Source organism: Triturus cristatus, chromosome 1_2, assembly GCF_964204655.1.
Source record: "Triturus cristatus chromosome 1_2, aTriCri1.1, whole genome shotgun sequence".
Taxonomy (NCBI): domain Eukaryota; kingdom Metazoa; phylum Chordata; class Amphibia; order Caudata; family Salamandridae; genus Triturus; species Triturus cristatus.
The window spans coordinates 487,379,768-487,402,630 of NC_140580.1; positions in this window are offsets into that span (position 1 = coordinate 487,379,768).

Consider the following 22,863-nt stretch of genomic DNA (forward strand, 5'->3'; position numbering starts at 1 on the left):
GCTGAGGTATTGAAGACGTTATAAATGTTTGCATTGAAGAGTAAAAACCCTGTGCGCAGGTAACATTTTCCAACTTGTGTCCATTATGTTCGACACAAGCTTTTATGCTCTGTAGAAAGAGTTTGCGACAGGGCAAAGATTGTACATACAGCATACTAAGTATTATAAGCACCTTTTAGTTATTAGATAGAATTGTGTCAGCATGACAATTTCTACCTAACATGGGAGGCTATGTATGCCAGGTATTAAGCTATGTGCTTGTTCTTGTTTTACTTCAAAAGATGTGTATCTGTAAAATGCTCACTTCAGTATGAAGACTCTAGGTAATTATGTTCGTTAGCACCTTCAGACCTTAGTTATTTTAGGTGAATAGTCTCTCTATAGATAGGTTCAGCATAGAGGGTACACTGGACTTAGTAGATACTTTTTAATACTGTATGTGGTGTATTTCTCATGAGAGTTTCACTGTCTGCAAACAGTGTGGTACAGAGTAAATGCTCTCCATTGAGCAAACATTGTTAACATTACCCACTTTTCTATTTAGCTGCGTGTGCATTAGGGGTTGGATATAGGGCTTGGCACTGGCAACCCCATCCCCAGGACTGTTTGTTTTTAAGGCCCTTCCCAAGCCTTGTTAGGCCTCGGGACCCCATCCTCCTGGGCATACATATATCTAACAATCTGACCTGCTATCGGCCCCAGGGCCTCCATCTTCATGTGGCCAGGTATTTAACTGTGTGGCCCCCACCCCAAGCCTTGTTATACCCTGGTGATCCATTCCTCAAGGGGCACTTCTTTCAATAAAGGCCCCCCCTCCCCAGGGCGATTTCGGCCACGGGAACCCTGTCCCAGGGACACCATCCCCCAGGGCCTAGCATGATTTGTAGGGGAAGGGTGGCTTGGGACCCCCCTTCCCGGGCTGATTTCGGCCTCCGGGATCCCAATCTTAGACCCAGCACATTTTTCAGATGGATGGGGACACGCGACACCTCTTCCCAGGTAAATTCCAGCCCGAGAATCCAATCCCCGTGGGACTGCCTTATTTTCAGTAGAGGGGTCATGCGATCCCCCTCCCTGGGCTGATTTCACCCATGGAGACCCATCCCCTGGGGCCTAACATTATGTTTAGAAAAGGGGCACATGACCTCCCTCCAGGGATAATATCTGGCCAAGGGACCCCCATTTCCTGGGACCAAGCTGTATTTTCAGGGGGAGGGGGTATGCAGCCCCCTCCCTGGACTTATTTTAGCCGAGGGGACCCTGTCCCTTGGGGCCCACACTGTGAAAGGTGAGTGCCCTTGTGCCCACCCATAGCCCCCACAATGCTATCTTTGGAGGCCATGGGGAAGCCCAAAGTCCCACATGGCCCCAGCCGTCTCCCCGCATACAATGTGAGCTGGCATTGCTCCTGCATGCAGGAAGCAGCTCCCGATGCTGCTCCTTGTGGGTGTGAGTAATCTTTTGATCTGTTTCCCTGCCTGGTTAACCGTGGGCAAGGAAACAGAGAGTGGAGCATCTTCACTTCATTGTCACACATTTCGGCCCGGCGGTGGGCTCCCATGGGCCTCTGGAGTCTCCAGATTGGGGCCATGCAGCCCCCCTTTAAGAAATCTGCTCTAGGGGTGGGCTCCCTAGGCATAATTTGTTTAAATGTGGTCCTGCCTCCTTGTCACAGAGTTTTTTGACAATTTATTTTCTTTTTTGGCCCCAGGGGCAGTTCCTCTGGGTCCCCCCATTTGGACTAGGGTGTCAGGGAATCCATATAACTTCATTTTTCCCATAACTTCAGGTGTTTGGACTAAGTCTCTGAGTCCCATAATGGCTGCCAGCAAAATATTTCCATGTTGCTGGAAGCCAATCAGAGTGCTCGCTTTCGTGGGAGTCTGACTCTCCTGGGAGTGAGATGGCCCAAGGTAAATAAAGCTACCTGGGCCAATCAGAACACTCTATTTTTAAACTGGCGCGCATGTGAGAGTCTCTTGAGACTCTTGTGAGCCTAAGTGCAAAATATGCAATTATATTTTACCCTAAATTTCCCAAAAACTACTCAGCGTATTTACACCAAATCATAAAAAGCACAATCTGTGGACCAAGATCAATCAAATCAATTAATCAATCAATCAGGGGAATTGTAAGCATGTTACTCTCTTGTGAGGGTCTCAAGGCACAGCCCTGTTCACTCGAAGAGCCAGGTCTTGAGCGTCTTCCTGAGGATGTTCAGGGAGGGGGCACGTCTGATGTCGATCGGGAGCTCGTTCCAGGTCTTGGCCGCGATGCAGGAGATGGTTCTTCCACCTGTTCTGGCTCTGCGGATGCGTGGGGTTTCGGCGAGGGGGAGGTTGGCGGATCGGAGGTTTCTCTTGGGTACGTGGAAGGAGATTCTCTTGTTGAGGTATTGGGGTTCAGTGTTGTGGAGGCATTTGTAGGCATGGGTGAGTATCTTGAAAGTGACCCTCTGCTCAACAGGGAGCCAGTGGAGGTTTCCTAAGCATTGGGTGGTGTGTTCGTGTCGAAGAATGCAGAGGACAAGTCTGGCTGAGGTGTTCTATATGGTCTGAAGCTTGCGGAGCAGAGACTTGTTGATCCCTGCGTAGAGGACCTTTCCGTAGACCAGTCTGCTGGGTATATGTGCATGGGTGACGGGCTTCCTTGATTCGTGGAATTGGGCTTCCTGTCAAATTTCGTGTAATTTTGTTCAGCAGTTTTTGCTGCAGCCGGTTTCAAAGAAGTTTATGGAAAATGCCTGGGGATTTTGCATTTTGGGACCCCCCTCTTTTCTTGGCCCCTGCTTGAAGGATCACCCCACATCTTTCCAGGAAGAGGCTAAGTTGGATGAACTGCATTTGGGGAAAGTTCTGTATAGATTTGTCAAATGGGGCCAAAGTTATTGGCAAACAAATGTTTTTTCTTTCCATGGAAAAACAGCCCTAACCATTACCACCTAGTGGCAACCACCATTAGGTTATATATATATATATATATATATATATATATATATATATATATATATATATATATATATATATATATATATATATATATATATATGTGGTTATAGTTAGATCTGCGATTCCATAGGAATGTACTGCTAATTGCCAAACATATTACATCACTCATGACATGTTCAATGACATCATTGATAACATCTCGGCAACATCTATAATTACATAGTTGATGACAGCATTTTGCCTGGCAGTGATGCAAGTTATAGTTACTTTAGGCCACGAGTGATAGTTACTTGAGATAACCATAAGTGGTGAATTTTCAGTGGTTTTGTATGTTTTAAATGGTAGTGTTCAACCTGGCAGTTTCACCTAACTATAGCACCCTTTCACCTTTGTGTTTTACAGTGAATATAAATGAAGCAAGCAAAATGCAGACATTTTTAAGAATGAAAATCAATGTGCTACATTAAAATTGCTACTCTTACAGCGCCATCAAGTTTCTTCACTACAGTGTGCATTTTGCACAACCCACAAAGATGGGTCCAATCTGTTTTAACAAAATAGATTAAATCAATCAACCAATCAATCAATCAGTAGATTTGTAGAGCTCCTCTTGACACCCGTGAGGTTACCCATGTGCTGACAGGGTCCAGTTGATTAGCCGAATAGCCAGGCCTTCAAGGACTACCAGATCTCTGAAAGAGATGGGTTGGTCCATAAATGAAAGGGTAGCTTGTTCCATGTCTTCACTGCTATATAGGAGAAGAGCAACCTCCGCATCTGCTACGTCATATGGTGGGGGTGAAGGTTAGAGAAAGGGACACAGAGTGGAGGTGTCTGGTGGGTTGATGGAAGTTCAGGCGGTGGGTCAAGTTTGTCAGTCCGCAGTTGTATAGGGCCTTGTATGAATAAATCAGTAGCTTAAACTGGCATCGTTTCTGTACAGGGAGCCAGTAGAGTTCCCTGAGGTAGAGGGTGATGTGGGTTCATCTATAGAGATCCGGGACAAGTCTGGCTGTGGTGTTCTGTATCGTCTGTAGTCGTCAGAGGAGGTGAGCTGTGATTCCTGTGTAGAGAGCGTTGCCATAGTCCACTTGACTGGAGAAGAGGCCTTGGGTGATGGTGAGTCTTGAGCTATGGGGTAGCCATTTGAATATCTTATGGAACATGCAGAGGATGAAGAAGCAGGAGGATGGAATGGAGTTGACCTGAGTCATCTTGGCTAGCTTGTTTTCCAGAATGATGCCTAGGTTCCTAGCATGGTTATTGGGAGTAGGCGTAGGTCTGAGTTCTGAAGACCACTTGGATGTGTCCCATGGGGAGCTTTTGTTTCTGAAAATCAGCACCTCTGTGTTGTCTGAGTTGAGCTTCAGGCAGTTGTCCTTCATCTAGTTGCTGACATCTGTCATGCAGTTGTCAAAGTTGGTCTTTGTGGTGTCTTCAGAGAGGGAGAGACTGAGTTGTGTGCCCTCTGAGTAGGATATGATGTTGAGTTTGTGGGTTGTGCCAATTTTGCCCAGAGGTTTCATATACGTGTTGAAGAGTGTGGGACTGAGCGAGGATTCCTGGGGTACTCCATAGATGATTTTCTTGGGTTTGGAGATGAAGGGGGGAAGGTGGACCTGTTCTATCAGTAGCCACTTCTTACCCCCCTCCCTTGAGACCCTCACGGGTGAGTAGTGCGCTCTATAAATGTTTTGTTTGATTTATTGATTGACCTCTTGTGTTCTGTTGGTGTGGAAAGAGGCAATCCATCTGACAGCAGCTCTTTGGAGGCCTATGTTGTGCAGCCTTGTGATGAGTGTGTGCTAGGAGACTCTATAGAAGGCTGCAAGAGGTCTAGGAGGATCAAGGCAACAGTCTCAGCCGAGTATGGCTTGAATGTCTTCGGTAGCTGTGATGGGGCTGTCTTGGTACTGTGGTTGCTGCCGGATTGGGAGGAGTGGAGTAGGAGGTTCCATTCCAGATGAGAGGAGATTTGTTAGTTGATGACTTTTTCTAAGACTTTCGCTGGGAATGGGAGCCAGGGGATGAGTTGGTAGTTGTTGAGTTCGCTGGGATCTGCAAATGGTTTGTTTAGTAGGGAGTTGACTGATGTGTGTTTTCAGTCTTCAGGGGAGGTGGCTGTGGCAGTTTAAGTGTTGAACAAGTTGGTTGATTCTGACTTTGCCTAGGTTGAAGATGTGATGAGAGCATGATTCGGTTGGGGCCCCTGAATGGACCAAGTTCATGATGGAGGTGGTGTCTTGTGAGGCGAGTTGACTCCATTTGGTTAGTAAGATTTCTGTGGTGGGAACAGGTTTCTTGTGTTGCTTGAAGAAGTCGATGGCCTTGCACTTGGGTTTAAAATTTCTGTAGATGTGGACGATCTTGTCGGGGAAGAAGTTTGAATAGAGTTCCTGTGAGGGGGTAATGTTGTTTGTTGCAGCTGAGGGGTTGGGGAATTTTTTGACAATGTTTTGCTGTTTTTGGATTATTGGACTCATTATAAGTATTTACATTTTGACAGTCTGGATGTTTACTATTTTAATTTGTCGCATGGCAAATATTTACATTCAAGCATGTCAGTGCTTTGTTAGTTCGCCTGCAAATAAAGGAAGTGACTAAGTTGTGATTTGTTTAATTTTAGGCTTTGTGAAAGAATAATTAAAAGTGTTATTCAGGTATCATGTATGGAATGTGGAGTTTAGATGTGGTATCATTCTAAGGTAACTTCTGCTAGATCAATCACCACCAATTTGTTTTTAAAGACCTCTGTTCCCATTAACTACATTGAATGAAGTAATGTGCAGTGACAGCCTTTGTACAAATCACTGCATAATCTGAGTGAATTAAGTAGGCAACTTCAAAGTGGCTCAGCAAATTTTAGAAGTCATTGTAACCTCAATTTCAGTGATTCAATAGCTCACCAGCTCAGTCCAGTCCATGTCCTTTACTCACCTTGACCACTTCTGGAGGAACACCTGCTATATTCTGCAATTATCTCACTAACTTCTGTGCAAGCAACAGGATTGCATTTACACAAAAGGCATAGAAGTGTGTTAAAAAAAAAAGCCAGTTTGTTTGGGGCCTGTTTGTGATATTTTATGTTTCAGATGTTATCAGTGATGTGATTAGTGATGACATTTACCATGTCATGAGTGATGTAATATGTAAGATCATAAGCAGTGCATGGTCACAAGTTATAATTTCTTCATAGTTTGTTCACAGAACTTTCACTGATGAATTTCAGTGTTTTTTTTGGGTTTGTAAATGTTAGTTTTAACCCATTTCAACACCCAACTATAACGTCTCTTTGACTTTTATTTCAGTGAGTTTCTTTGACTTTAATGACAGGGAAAATCATATTAACAAACTATAAAACCTATTTAACTTCTGTTTTTTCAGTAAATTACTGTTTTTTAATCATATTCAGCCAGCTCCTCAACTGCACATGGCTTTTGGCCATGTACAGCTGAGGTTGTCACAGGTCCAACCCCGCCAGGTGGCCAATACACATAAGCCTGCCTTCTGTGGTCAGCTTGCTGCCCGTGCCCCCTCCTGCTCTCTTGGACAGATTACCGCTTCTGCCCATGGTGATCTTCCCTGAATAGTCAGCTTGCTGACACTGCCCATTCTGGCTTGCCCCTCTTTGGTCAACTTGCTGATCCTGCTTCCCTTTTGCCTGGCCTATGTTCTCGGTGTGTGTGCCCCATCCCCCTCCATCCTGCCCTTTGTGGTCTGTTTTGTTTCCCTTGCCTATGCCAGCCTTACTTCCATGTTCAGCTTGCTGCCACTGCATCCCTCTCCTGACCCTCTGTCTACATGCCCCTGTCCCCTCTAGGTGGCTCTCAGTGGTCAGCTTTGATTTCGATACCGGCTGCTTCATATTCTACAAGGACCGCCGCAGTATCGGACAAACACTGTATCGCATTGTGTTAAATCAAAGCATCTTAATCTAAGGCATCCATGCATAACTACTTTTCATAAGAGAACACTCATGCCCTGGCATACAATAATGAAATAGGATTCTAAATTCATAATAATCAAACTAAATCATCATCCTGTTCCCACCTCCTCTTACACTTTGGATGTTTGCCAATTAGAAATGAAGCTTGCACCCCTCTATAAAACAATAAACGTTACCTATGATATCGTAGTTTGTCTCCGATAAAGTTTACACCTAAGTATTAATCCAAAACTCTTCTGTCCTTTGTCTAGAATATCCTTAAATAATCATTTACTTTTAAAGGCAGCAGTTTAATATTCTGTTACCTTTTGTGGGGGTTTAGTCCCCTATATGGACCCAAAGCTCCTCATCACCATTGTTTCCTCCTGGAATCTTCGTTTGCATATTCAATTTCTTTTATTTGTTTGATTAATTAAAATCTTACAAAAAGTTATGAAAGATGTGGTCAAATATAAACAATTTAAAAAACACATATGATTGATACCCTATCTTAAAAATGCTAACTTATACTTAATAAAATGCAATACACAATATATTTTAAAATACAGTAAATCCGGATTTCAAATTATACTTCTCCAGTTTTTTTCCAACTCTCCATAAACATTTTACAAATGCAGAGTTCATAGATATATCATCAGAGCTTAGACATACTATCAAGGCTTGCCTACATATCCTTACTCCATGATCATTAAATAGTCTCTTAATTAGGGGTGGGTGGAATTTGCTAAAGTGACTTTCGCAAATAATCGCGAAAATGTTAAAAATCTCCACAAACACGTGGAAATATCGCGAAGATGCGGAAGTTTTTTTCCCGCCCGTTCGCGGTATTGTCTGCGTGGTTGTGGCTCGCCAACTTACCCATGCGGTTGCTCGCGGGCATGGCCATCTTGTTTTCACTCTTCTCGTGGTGCATGATTGCGAGAAGAAAGACGTGATCGCGCGACCAATGACATTACTGCGGGCGCGAACTGTCGCGAAACAGCGCAAATGGCTACCAACAATCCAACATCTCGTGGAGAACGCGACCGGATCGGGAAAACTTGTCGGCGAACGCGGGGATTCAGGTAAGGCGATCGCGCGTGCGCAAGTATGTATTATTTTACAGCGCGAGCAAGAAACAAATTATCGCAAAGCTGCGGAATGCGGAAATTTTGACATTTTCGTGCTCTCCGCGGAACGTGAAAATGGCAAATTATCGCAATTTCCGCGAGCGGAACGGAAAGTTAGCCCAGGCCTACTCTTAAGTATATTTTTCCTTTCGTTTTCTAATTCAGGGCAAAGACACAGTAAATGTATAATATTCTCTTGTCTGGATTTGCATAGCCTACATTAGGTACCCTCCTCTGATTTCTTCCGATGGCGGTAAATTACATAATCCCGAAGGGTAAGCCAAACCGTGCTTTAATAAAAATATGCTTGTTTTTTAATGACCATGATGTTTCTAAATATTCTTGGACCTTTTTTTCATAAATCTATTTATTATTGGCCATGCATGTTTTCTTTTTACAAATATATCTTTATCTTTTATCAGCGATAGATGATTAGTTAATTTGTTGACTGGTTTTTTAAAAACTTTCTTAGTAATTGTAGTTTCCCTGATAGGCATTACGCCAAATTCTTCTATCGCTGCGTTTAAATAAATCCAGGCCTGCAGTTTCCTATTATCATTTACTTCATGCCATAATAGCTGGGACATTTGATTTTCACGATCATTTCTTATTCTGTTCCACACTTTAAGGGCTTGACCTTTCCTCGCATATAACTGGTTGTTTAACCCAAATTCCAGCCTCACTTGTGCTTGTGAAGCATTACTAGGCAAAAAAAAGAGGATTTTATAAGTTCTTGCAACCGCATTATTAATGATAGCCGCATCTTTCCCATTTAGTGCCTCACTACCATACGTCAGAGTAGGTAGCAATTTTGCTGAGATCACCTTTAAGAAGGGGCGATAAGACAAGTCACTTATTGATTTCTGTAGAATCCTAAATGCTGCTACTAAAGCATTTGCTTTTCTATAATTATCCTTTTTTTGCGGGAGGAAGTTTCCATTGTCATTAAATATAACACCAAGATATTTGTAAGATTTGACTTGCTCTAATTGAGTTTTTTCCAATGACCATTTATATTTATGTTTAAGTCTTATATTTTTTGTAATTACCATTACTTTGGTCTTTGCTTCATTTATTACCATATCATTTTCTTTTGCATATATTGATATTCGATCGATTAACCACTGATGCCCAACTTTAGTTTGACTTAAAAGTATAAAGTCGTCTGCATACAACAAATTGTATATGTGCTTGTCAGCTAACCTAGGCGGATGTGCATTTACTTCATTCAGCGCCGTTGAAAGATCTGCTAAAAACAAGTTAAAAAGCAATGGGGCCAGAACACACCCTTGCTTTAATCCTCCAGTTGTAGGTATTTCTTTTGTTAGCATCCGACCATCTCCGATCCTCACCCTGATCCAAGTATCAGTATGCAAGAATTGAATCAATTTTAATAGTGAGTCCAGAATTTCTTGCTCTTTTAGTTTATTCCACAGTCGCTGTCTATTCACACAATCAAAAGCCGATTTAAAATCGACAAAATAAAGATACAAAGGCTGTTTTGCTAAAATTGCCTTATCAATTAATACAGATAGGACTAATATGTTTATGGAAGTTCCTAAACCTTTTATGAATCCTGTTTGATTTGGGGGCAGTATCTGCTTATCCTTTACCTAATCTGTTAAAATTGACAATAAAATCCCCACAAACAATTTAGCATCAGTATCTTGCAGGGTTATCAAACGATAGTTCTTGGGCATTTGCCAATTCCCCTTCTTAAAAATAGGAGATATTAATGACCCTCTCCAAGACTTTGGAATCAGCCCATTCTGTACAACTTCGTTAAAAACCTCTGTTAGATATGCCGACCAAAAGTCTGGTTCTTCTTTATAGAGAGCAAACGGGACACCATTGGGGCCTGGTGCCCCGTCTTTTTGTTTCTTTATTAGTTTGGAGACTTGAGATTTTGTTATATGGATTTCAATATCACATTCTAAGTCTGTTTTAACCATCTTTTTCTGTTTGCCATGCTGAATATTTGATTTCGCAGCTGGGTTTAAATGCTTTATAAGAAATGTAAAGCATTCATCATCAGTTAAGACGGATGTTACCACAGATTTATCAGGCCTTACTAAACCATTCATCATTTTCCAAAACTCCCTTGAGTTTACTTGATTACTAGCGTAGAAGATTTTAATCCACAATTCCTGCCTAGTTTTGTTTTTTTCGTTCCAGATTAATTTCCTCAAATTATGATTTGTATTTCTTAATTTCAGTAGTATATTTTCATTATTTGGAAACTTAACTAACTGTTTCCTGAGTTTGTTACGAGTCCGTCTGATTTTCCTAAAGGTATATGATAGGTTGATATTAATTTCCCTTTTTTCCTTTCGAGTTACTTGTTTTTTCTCTACACTGGAAGTGGGATCATATTGTTTAACTATTTTTAGTATGAAGTTTTCCCATTGCTCAATTGCGGACCTCATGGTTTTATCTTTAAAACATTCTTTAACCAATTCTTGCACCTTTTCCTTTATGTTGTCCATATTGTGTGTTTTCCATATGTTTTCTATAGTTAATGGTACCCGTCTGACCTTGCGCTGTCAAATATATTTGATGCTTCACACATGACAATTTTATGTTAATTATTTGTTGACTATGGTCACTTTCAGGCACCTTCCTTAAATAGTAGGAAATAACTTTGTTAAATATATTTAGTGATGCCATTGTATAGTCAATTCATGACTTAGAGTTATGAGACTGAAATGACCATGCCGGTGGTGTATCCAGCGCAAATCTTCCATTAAGTATTCTTAGTCCCAGTGCTTCCATATCCATCACCAAGTTTCTTCCCATTGAAATTTGTTTGGCGTTTATTGAGGGATTCAACATCTGCTCAGAAATTGACCATTGGTGGTTTTGAGATTGTATAAAATCGTCTCACTAAAACGGTATTAGTAGATTTAAATTAAAATCACCCGTTAGTATAAAATCTGCAAAGGGTTCATCCATCATTTGCTCCACTAAAAAACTAGTAAGAGCAGCATACGTATCCTTCCTTGAATTCTGTTTCGGTGGAATATATATATTAATCAGCATTAGAACTTTTGATTTTTCTCGTTCGCTTGATGTATATTGCAACTTTACCATTTGGAAGCTAGAGTTATTAGTAGCTAACTGCTCATGTTCAACTTTCAGGTCCATAGATAAGAATATTGCTAACCCCCCACAGGGACGACCAAAGTTATGATGTTTAATTGCAAGCTCAAAGTATCCTTTGTATCCATGTAACACAATAGGGTCCATTGCCCACGTTTCCTGTAATAATATAATTTGAAAGGAATTTGATAATGTATCTATTTGGGCATTATTTATCTTTTTAGATAACCCATTTATGTTCCATGGGCACATCCCTATTGTTGCACTGTCCATATTCAGTTCTTTTGTTTTATCTTGAATCTGTCATTGTGCTTCATTACCGTGTAATGCTGTAAAGATCCATTTTTCATCTATTCCTTTTACTTTTTCAATTTGTATTTCATTAGAGGCCTTTTCATTGTCGTAGGGGATTTTTTAATATAGAAAAGACTGAGTCGTTCTTTTTCCTCTTTACCTTTTTTATTGGACTTTCTTCTTTTATGAGTGGAGTTGGGTAAACCTTTGGGGCTGGTTGACTAATTATTATCCTCCAATTTTGAAAGATTTCTTGTTCCTGCATAATTTGTTCTGCTGTAGAAGCAGTAGCTACAGTTAGCAGAGTTATTGGATAACTACCTTCAAATTTTTTTAAGAAGCCTACACATTCAATATCTCAAGTTGTCACTTTTTCTAATGTTGGAACTGATTTCAACAGGCGTAGGATATTTCCTCTATTCAGAATATCATGATTGCGACGTGAATCATATATCGGTTTAAGAATTATTTGTGCAGTCCTTTTAGGTAACAGTACTTCTCTCTTTTTATCCTCACCATCTTGCTGTTCCTTATATATAACTTGTTTATCTTGACCACTAACTGATCCCATTTCGGATTATACCTCGTATCCTCTTTTTATTCTGGCATTTCATTCAAAATCATAGATTTATTCTTAGGTTCATCAATCCGTTGATCTAAGTGTTGTGCGATTTGATAGTCCCTTTGTTGCATCAGTTTCCAGCCTAATCCTGGTGCAGTAATACGATCCACTTGAATTGACCTCTGAACAACCGGACCAATATGCTTTTGTTCCTCCTTATAGCTACACAACGGCGGTTTAAGTTTAGGGGGAGTATATGGACCCAAAGCTCCTCATCACTATTGATTCCTCCTGAAATCTCCGTTTGCATATTGATAATCTAGTTTGATTTCAGCTGTCATAACTTACGTATTCTATTGCCTACCCTTACGTGTCTTGGTACTTGGTCCAGGTAAAATAATCTAAGTTGATTACGATCACTCTGATGCACCAGCTCATGGAGATGCACCATAAATATGATTACCTCTAGGTTTTGATTATGAATATTTAAGTTATGAATGATTATCATGTGAAGCATTAAAAAAGATGATGAATTTTCACCATAATCATGTAAAATAAAGCGTTAATCGTAAGTGTTCTGTTATTCACCAATTATTAGCGATATATGATAAGATGGCCAACCTATTCACTGTGTTTGTATTTCCTTTGTCTGTTTTAATGGATTATGTGTCACAGGATGTGGTTAAAAAGGGAAAATGGCGAATGCCACACTGACATTGAGAAAGGCTGAGTGGCAAAACAAATTCTGTTTTTGTCAGTGGCAATACATTGGATATTAAATTCCCCATGAGTGCACATCAGTGTTGTCATCCATGATGTCATTTCAGATGTTGCAGTGATGTTATCAATGATATCACCGAATATATCATGAGTGATGTATGATGTAATATGTAAGGCAATTATCAGTGCATGATGGGGCACAATCTATAGTTACTTTAGAGCAAAAATTATAGTTATTGATATAACGATAATTGGTGAATTGAAGTGGTTTTGTTTTAACTGATGTTTTCTCCTAACTATAATGTTCCGTTAACATTTGTTTCTTTTACCAGTGAATTTCTATGTTTTTTTTTGTTAAGTAAGATATTGATTGCCATGCATTGTGCATTGTGCCCAGCCCCCTTCGGGCGTCCAACCCCACACCACACAAATCCAAATGCTGTATGCGGCATGGGTTTTGGCAGAGGACCCTGCCGATGATTAAGTCCTACCCTGTGGACACCCTCCCAACCTGCAGCGCACAGCCTTTGGCTGTGCATGGTGTACGGTTAGGCACAGGGCCTGGCCTGAAGTCAGGCCCTGTGCACAACCCCAGCAGGCATGCACGGTGGCTATGTGATGTAACAATATAAAGAGTGTCATTTGAAGTAAGGCAGACCTACTGACTTTGTCAAAGAGTCAGAATGCCAAAATATAAAAAGTGGGCCTATTACCTTTCTTAAAAGGTCAGCAAAATAACCTATATAAAGCAGATCTGTTGTCTTGATCAAGAAGTGACCAATATTTAGAATCAGACATATGTTATAAAATCACACATTTTAACATTTCAGGCCACTAGGGGTCCCTGCACTCCAACTAATGAACATACATCTATAACTAGGAATGCAATACAAATATGGTAAGTTCTACTGGGGTAATGGATTCAATGACCAAGGAGACTTACACTGTTTTTAAATGGTGCTAGGAGGCTGCTGCGTGTTCAGCCGCCCTCCACAATATTATACAAATAAAAAATGCTTGATTGTGCCCCTGTCACTTCTAGGGGCACCACCAGGATACACATATATTAACAAAAAGCCCTGGCAGGGCATTATGGGGTGCTCCTTGTCTGTAGCAAAGAATAATAATTGAGATGCTCATACCATTCATTTATTATTCCTTTTCTTAAATGTTTTTGGGTGCCATTGTGCCCATCCAGGAAACCCACACCTTTATTATGATGGGGGAAGCAGGGGGAGCTCCAAGGCCTTTGCAGCCTCAGTGGGTTCCCAAGCCACCACAATGGTGGGAGCCAGACATTATTTTTTTTTTATGATCTTCCAAGTGGGTGCCCCAGTCCCCACCAATATTTATTTTAACATTTGCGGCTACAGGAAAAATGGCAAGGTCCCTCTGGCCCTGGCTTTGCAGCCACTACTGTGGTAGGAGACAGCCATTGTTTTTTCTTACATTTTTGCAAGGGGTGCTAGATTCCCCCTCCTCAAAAATTGATAATGTCCACAGGGATAAGGTGCCTGGAGCCTCTAAGAGGCATGGGGAGGGGGGCATGAACTCCCCTTCACTTAATGTAAATGTTCGGCCCAGGGGAGATGGGGTTCCTGGGGCCTAATAGGGGCTTGGGGTTGGGGACTGCATGACCCTCCCCTTAAAATGAATGTTGAGCCCCTGGGCATGATTAGAAACCCCAGGGATGGGGTCCCAGGGGCCTCACTAAGGCTCAGGGAGGGGTTCTTATGTCTACATTACATGTACAGTCTTATAGAAACATCCTTTTTTAAAAGTGCAATTTTCTGTCGTGTTTATAACTAGACTACCACCAAGGTAGGTGAGTGAGTGGCATTTTCCATTCAACATTTTCAAATCTCTGTTAACAAGCGTTGAATTATTTCATACATTCCCCCTCATGTGAAGCAGTTGCCACTCACATCCTGAGAATCACAATTTATTGTATCACAGCAATAATGTTTGTTTGTAAAATAAACTTGAGATTTGATTGTATGATCTAGAATATATCCCAATAAAGCAGTCAATTCTCATTTCAAATCATACACCTTTAAATACTGTAGCAATCATTATTCCATATACAATATCTATTGTTAGTGACACTTTGGGACACCTAATGATATAAACAATCAAGAAGGAGAAAATCAGACAGCCTTGTTTTTTCCTTTCCTTCCTTATCCCAGTTATTTTGAAGTCACAGAGTCTAAAATCATAATTTCGTAGTTTCAATGATAAAGTTTGCAAACATTCGTTTAACTATGATTTTATTCCCAATTATTATTAGAAAAAAGAGGCAGAATGTGGTGCATTAAATTGAAATACACTTGCGCAAATAACTAACAGTTCTATTAATTGAAGGTGTTTTCAAACCATCTTAATTTCTAAATGGTATTTTATCCTCCAATACATTGATTTCATTTCAAATTCAATATTTACAATTTCAAAGTAACTCTCTTTGTTTCAAAATGACATGTTCAATTTGTATTTACAACTTGTTACTTGCTGTTACTTGCTTTAACACATTATGTCAACTCATTTAGTGTGTCAAATGCTTCATAACTCCTTTAACTGTATTAAAAAGTGGCACATTAAAGTTAAGGATCTTACTTTAGTGTTTCAAAAATGGGCATGCATTTTGGCATCCTGATTATGTCCCCACTGAATAATACTGTCTGTTTCTTCAGCATAGAAGCAAATTGTTGCAGAGAACAACAGAAAAACTGGGTTTTATAATAATTTTTTCCGTGCCAGCTCACAGATGTTGAGGAGGTCATGCGCCAATGAGCGCTTACAGCAACACAGTTTCTTTATGAGTTAGTGTAACTATCTTAGTAAGTGTAATTAGGCACTGATGTAGTTAATCCCCAGTTCTAAATAGCAACAGGAAATATGTTTTTTATGAAAAAGAAAAGATGTCCATTTTTCCTAACATAAGAAAATGTTATGTATGATTGATTTACACTACAAAATGTGTTTGGAAATTAATTTCCTGTTGTGCACAAACAATGTTCAACTGCAGGTAATCCAGCACTTGAAGTGTTTACAAGAAGTACCCATAGGTTGGAAAATATTACAACATATCTTCTAAGGCCTCATCAGTTCTTTGTTGTGTGCACTGTTTTCATTTAGCAAGATAGCTCAGAAAGTCACAATGCCTCATTGACAAAGAGATCTCAGTCTGAATTTGATCAGTAGCCCCTTTTTCAGAAGGGGTTAAGCGGGTAAGGGCATATACTGAGATGTGCAATACTAATTCTCCAAAATCATTATAATTAAAATCACTACTAGGCAATTGAGGTATCACACAGGGAGTCCAACTTGTGATTTGCAATGTATGCCCATATCTGTACTGTGAGTCATGTTATGTGAATTTTTAACATTCATTATAACCCGCAAGGGTATTCTGGTGCTGATCAGGCATGTGTGCCTAGTCCTGACTATGATGGATTGGTTAATTGAATAGCCAGGTGTTCACAACATTTAAGAAAAGAGGAGGAGGCTCTGGTTCTGGTTCTCTGTATGCGTGTGATGTGTGCAAGTAGAGGTCCTGAGGAGCAGGGGTGTCTGGGTGGTTGGTGGAAGGAGATGCAACTGGTCAGGTAGGTGGGGCCTAAGATGTGTAGTGCCTTGAATGTGTATTTGAGTAGTTTGAAATTAATGTCTATGTCTATCAGGAGCCAGTGGAACTCGCTGAGGTGTGGTGTAATGTGAGTTGTGTATGGGAGATTGAGGATTAGTCTGGCTGCCGCGTTATGAATAGTTTATAGTCTTCTGGTGAGTTGCTTGGTGATCCCAGCGTACAGGGGGTTCCAGTAGTCCAACTTGATGGTGACTAAGGTGTGAGTGACATGTTTCTGGTGTTGAGTGGGATCCTTTTAAGGATCTTCCTCAGCATCCTCAGGGTGTGGAAGCAGGATGCAGTAAGAGTGGTCATGCAAGTTTGCTATGGATGATGATTTTAAGGTTCCTGGCATGGGTGCTGGATGTGGGTCTGAGCTGCCCTGACCATGAATTGGAGTCCCATGGTGAGGTGTTCTTGCAGAATATCATTGCTCCTGTATGGTTATCTTGTCCATGTCGAGCGTAAGACTGTTGGGTTTCATCCACTTAGAAACTTCGGTCATGCAGAAGGTGAACTTGTTTCTTGTATTGGGGGTTTTGTCCAAGAGGGAAAGTTTGAGTTGTGTGTCATTGGTATGCAAGGAAGACACTGAATATATGGTTGTGGGTGGAAGCTAAATGTTCAGCGGGCACTCATTGAACTTTGACAGGGCACAAATCCAGATATACACTGATAGGGTCTATACGGAAACACTCTCTTGTGTTATTTCGCTCTTCTTTAAAAAACATTGGCAACCTCATGACTTAGCTCCTCAAGAGTTGGTAAAGTAGAGTAAAAATCATCAGGCAAAATATAAAATATTTAAGTGATAGTATGAGATAAATATACAAAGTCAAGTCAAGAATACTTTATTCGGTTTTAAAGACAAAAACCATGAAAGTTACAGCAGTAAATTTCAGTAATACATAATACACATAGAATATAAAAAGGAGAAGGGTCAAAATTTAAAACATATTAAAGACCCAATGTTTTCCTGAGTTTAAAAACAGTTTTAAAAAAACTTAGGACTGCGGTAATGGTAAGAAGAGTATCCATTCTCTGTAGTTCTAAAAAGGCAAGGCGATAGTTATTGATTTTCCATTCTTTAAGAAGTGGAGTAATATATGACCTACGAGGTGTAGTATACAATTTGCAAAAGAATAAAATGTGAATATCTGACTGAGATGAAGAATCATCACACAAGCATGGAGGTAGATTTGACGACCACGAATTCATAACTGGGAGAGACAAAAGTCTAAAAACAATAGACAATCTAAAACGGGTCAAGATAAAACGGTCATAATTTGATATCGACAATGATAAATATGGCTGTACTTTAATACCAGAGAGCAGAGGAAAATGTAGAGATACAGTCTTTTTCTTCATTTCCTCCACCCTTCTAATTTCCATGAGGTATTCCAGGGATAACCTAAACAAAGATTTCCTAGAAACCTGGTCCATTAAGAGTGGCTCTTCGAAATATTGTGGGCAACCAATTTTACCAAGAAATGTTCTAACATAAGTTAGCCATTCTACACAACCCACATTTTCCAATTTAAGGACGTCCTGCAGGATGGCCCGATTCATGGTGCACTCATTAGTTGTCCAGATCCTATGCCATAAGAGAACTGGCTGGATTCTAATCGAATCGGATATATATGTTAGACCAAGTTCAATGTGGCAGATATAGGTCGCGACACACTGAGGTACTGCCAGGACATATCTCAAAAATCTGTTTTCCACTTTCTGGATCGAATCAATGTTAAAATAGCCCCAAAGACCTGAGCCATACATAGCAACCGATATACATGTGGCATTATAAATTGTTAAAATTTCTTTAATCGGTTTCTTTCCCAGTTTTTTAATAAAATTCTTTAAGGCCATAATAGTTTTTTGGAACAAAAAAGTTCTGGCCTTAACTGCATGGGACCACACCCCATTTTCGTGGAACAGAACGCCAAGATAGGGGAAGGTAGAAGTAGATTCCAAACAAACTCCATTCAAGAACATTCTTTTAGTATGTTTGCCAGTTTTTTTGCCACAGTTCATTGTGAAGGTTTTACTACAATTAACCCTTAAATCTAGATTGGACATAAAAGATTCAAAGGATTGTATCAAAGATTGTAGCGCCATGGGGGTGCGAGCCATTAAAACTGCGTCATCCGCATATAGGAGCGCGGGGACGAACCTTCCCCCAATCCTAGGCATGTCCACACACTCCCACAAGAGGTGGCGCTCAAGACCATTAATATACACCAGGAATAAGAAGGGGGCCAGGACGCATCCCTGACGCACGCCCCGGCCCACCCGAAAGCTCCTGGTACATTGGCCCCCACTGCCAAAGCGAACCGTAGCATTAGCACCTGAATAAAGATCCTTCAAGAAGCACACGATTGAATCCTCCACATCTATCTCTTTTAAAATTGCCCATAATTTAGCATGTGAAACACAATCAAACGCTGACGAAAGGTCAACGAACGTAAAGTACAGGCACTCACCCTTTATGCTAAGATATTTTGATTGTATTAACATCAGATTTAGGCACTGTTCAATGGTGCCAATACCCTTTTGGAAACCGTATTGTAGGTCACTCATTATGTCATTTTCTACTGCCCAGCTATGTAGTCTAGCCAAGATAATTCTCCCCAGGATTTTAACAGATGAGTCCAATAAGGAGATTGGTCTGTAACAGGCACAACATTGTCTGTCTCCCTTTTTGTAAATGGGTACAATCACCGAAGTGAACCAGGACGGGTTTAGGCCCCTAGCCAGTGCTGCATTAAATAATTGCACCAGCATGGGACCCCAAAGCTCAGCATTTCCTTTATACAAATCAGCAGGGATCCCATCGGGCCCTGCAGCTTTGCCGCCCTTCATTGCATTCAAACCCTTATTGACTTCCTCCAGGGTTACTGCCAATTTTTCACTCCCTTCACCTATAAGATCCCCAGTGATAGGGCTAGTAATATTGGGAAATTCTTGTGAACTATAAAGGCTAGAAAAATGCGCCACCCAATCCTCCTCTGTGATAGCAATCTCTATACGCGCCTTAGAATTATCGTATAGGAAAGGTGTATTAACAGCCCTCCAGAATGCAGATGTATCCTTCTGTTGCGATGCTTCACATAGCATTTCCAGGGCATTCTTTTTTATATCCATTTTCCTATTCTTTAAGGCTTCATTATATTTTTTCCTGCAGTGTCTTATTTCGATGGGATCACGTGGAGTTCTATGAACGGCTCTTTTTAAAGCTGTTAAAGATCTGGTGCAGGCATTATCAAACCAGCTTCTCTTACCCTTTGCACCGTTGTTTGCCTCCACCCACAATATATTCTTAATTGTGGTGGCTATTATATTAAAGTGTTCGATAATCAAGTCACTACTAGATTTATCATCTAAGCAGATGGCAAAACTACCAGGGCAAACCTTCAATAGGTTGTCTAAGAACCTTTCCGGGACAACCTTGTCCCATTTTAAATAGTACCCATTTTGACTACCAAGGGCCATATCCGATGCTATATGTGTAAGAGGCACATCCTCTTGTTGATCAGGAAAAAGATTTTCAACCACCATAATCTGGGGCAAATGATCGCTTACCGGCAGGTCCATGGTACTAGATTTAATATATTTGTGACTGCAATTATTTGAGGCAATAATAAAGTCGATGGTGGATGATGCACCTTTACCAATAAATGTAGGCACGAAGGTGGTAGGATTTTGGGCGGATTCATTTACATAGCCTAAATCATACATAAACATAATGTCATTCAATAAATCCCCAATCAGAGAATGTTCGAAATGAGTTAAGTTAGATTCCTGCTCTATCATTAACCCGCATAATCCCTGTTTACTCTTAGTACAAAGTTTAGAATTAAAATCCCCCCCCCAAACAAACATAACTTCTCTATCGGTTTTGTCTATTTCATGATATAAATCCTCCCTCAGTGTTGCTAGGACACTGGGGATTTCTTTCCTTGGTATATTATTGTAAAAATTAATAATAACGACATTAAGTCCCTTTATATTCCTTAAAATAATCAGTTGATAAAAGCTAGATTTTGGGGAAAACCAGATCCCATCATATCTAAGCAAATTAGAGACAAAAGTCAATAGACCTCCCTTAGCTCTACCATGGGTACCCCCCACCGCCGGGGTAAAAAAACTTCTATACCCATGCATGTTCACTGGGTCTAAGGACCATGTTTCCTGGAAGGCCAGGATATCATGACCATCCATGAGTGTGCCCCAGGATGGGTTATTGATTTTCTCCCTAAGACCTGCCACATTCCAAAATAGAAGTGTGCAGGTTTTCCTATTAACTTTAACTTTGATTTCCCCATTGCTTAAATTACTAGGGGTCCCAGACTCCTGGATTTGATTATGACAGGGGCTCCCAATGAGTCCCTCATCATTTAAATTAAATGTGTGTAAGGCCTTATGGCTGGGATCATAACTATCCATCCTCTTATTATCATAGGTTGTACTATGAATAGTTTGTGCATACATAATAACCTCGGTGCAAAATAATGACGCCTGTTCATTGGTGTTCTCCTGAGTATCGACATTATGTACACCTGGACTAATAGGTAGGCTATTGGGAGTAACGGTCTTGCGTCAATCCACATATTCTAACCCTGAAAAGACATCAAACCGGTTTTGGGTTGGTAAATTATAGGCAGGCAGGACAATGTCTCTATTTTCCCACAAATAATTGTTCAAACCTCTATTAGGAGGATGGGGTTGTCTAGACTGGCAATTGAATGATTCACGTGTTTGTGCAAGTGAAAATCGACTACGGCCGTAATGGTTAGGTTCTGATCTATTGACAATCTGCCAACCGTCCTCCTGGTTTGAGCGATATTGAACTGGTGAATATGGGTAAAAATAGTTAAGATAATGTGTCGAAACAGTATCACTGCTAATGTAATCATACCAATCCCCAATGTGTCTGACTGCTCTGTGGTCTTTAAAATTTACTATAATTACGTCCCCTTTTATGTCTTTGGGACGCGACCCCACCCATTCACAACGCCTAACATGCAGTATTTCCCCATTAATATAGGCGGGCAATGGTCTATTCTTGCGCAGCCAATAGATCACTTTATTCCGAAGGCTTTGATGATCTTCCCTGATATCATTAGTGAGCTCAGGGACGCCAGCTAGAACAATTGCATAGGGAGCAGCTTCAGGAGGAAGATCCACTATATTGTGGGATTGCCGAGGTTTATTAAGGGTATTCTTTAGGCCACCTTCCTTAATAGGCACGTTGTTCATTTGTGTTGAAGCTAAATTTGATTCCGAGGTCAAATTATCGGCTATATTATCAATTGCTTTACTTTGCATGTTTTTATTCGTTTGGAGGGGCTTAGTTGGAGCTTTAGTAGATGGAAGGCAGGATGGCACATGTCTAATCTGGGTAGATTTTAGAGTAGTAGAATGGCTTAGTGGGTCAGAAGTAATATTACTCGGTGCTTTGGCAGAAGAATTGCCACAGCTACTGTTCTCTAGGCCTGTCACCAAGGCAGAAAGTGCAAAGGTGTTATCAGTGAGTTTTTTCTCAATAAAGTCAAAGCGCATGTTAGTGGTTACGACATTCTCCAAAAGAGGCTGAATTAGAGATTTTACCATATATTCAATTTTCGCCAAAGTATCTCTCTCATTAGGAAAGCAATGGTTGGTTACTAAGGATGGCATCTGCGAGGTCAATTGGCCTATTACTTCCCTAAGAATAGGAGTTATGATCTCTTGCAAATTTTCAGTTAGCCATTTTAAAGTTAAACCTCCCTTATTTATCTGGAGGTTAGTCCCTTTAGGTTCTTCATTGAGTGAGATTAGAGGAGAAGCCGGTGAAAAATTGAGCAAATTAGGAGACCCTTCGTCGACACTGCTAGCATAAAAACTCAATAAAGAGTCGCCAGCGTTGTCGGGCGTATTTAAAGGGGAATCTGCTACATAAAAATTATCCGAAACTTCGCCTACAGATCCCTCAAGATCAAAATTATGTAATGTAATGGGAGCTAATGGCAAATTTTGTGAATTAGGCAAAAATGATGGCTCTGTCCCTAAATGCCCCAAATCGGGATTTTTACCCAAAAACTTCTGCGTTAGAGCACCGCTTTTATAAGTTGAAGTTACTATTCTTTTTTGAGCATGCTTACCCCTATATCTACGTTTAGCTTTTTTAACTTTTCTAATCGATTTAGTAGATACCGGGGCATGCTCTAAATGAACCTTAGGGTTAGCTAAAGGGTCAACATGCCTTTCGTTATGCACCTGAACAGTAGTAGTAACAGCTTTCATTACTCCACAGGTAGGATTACTAGCCGTGTGTATATCAACCGATGGGAGGGACACTTCTCCAGGCATCAAGATAAGACTTTCTTTGCCCAAGGAAGCCCTCCTATCACTATTAATCTTGCTGACCTTTTTAATGAGATAATTATCCATTGGGCCCTTCATTGGCGGCATTTCATTAAGTTTGCCGTTGCTCATTGTTCCTACCACTCCACCAAATACTATAACAGATTTAAATCAGGAGTAGTAAGGTTCTTCAGAGACAACAAGCCCACTGTACCCACCAT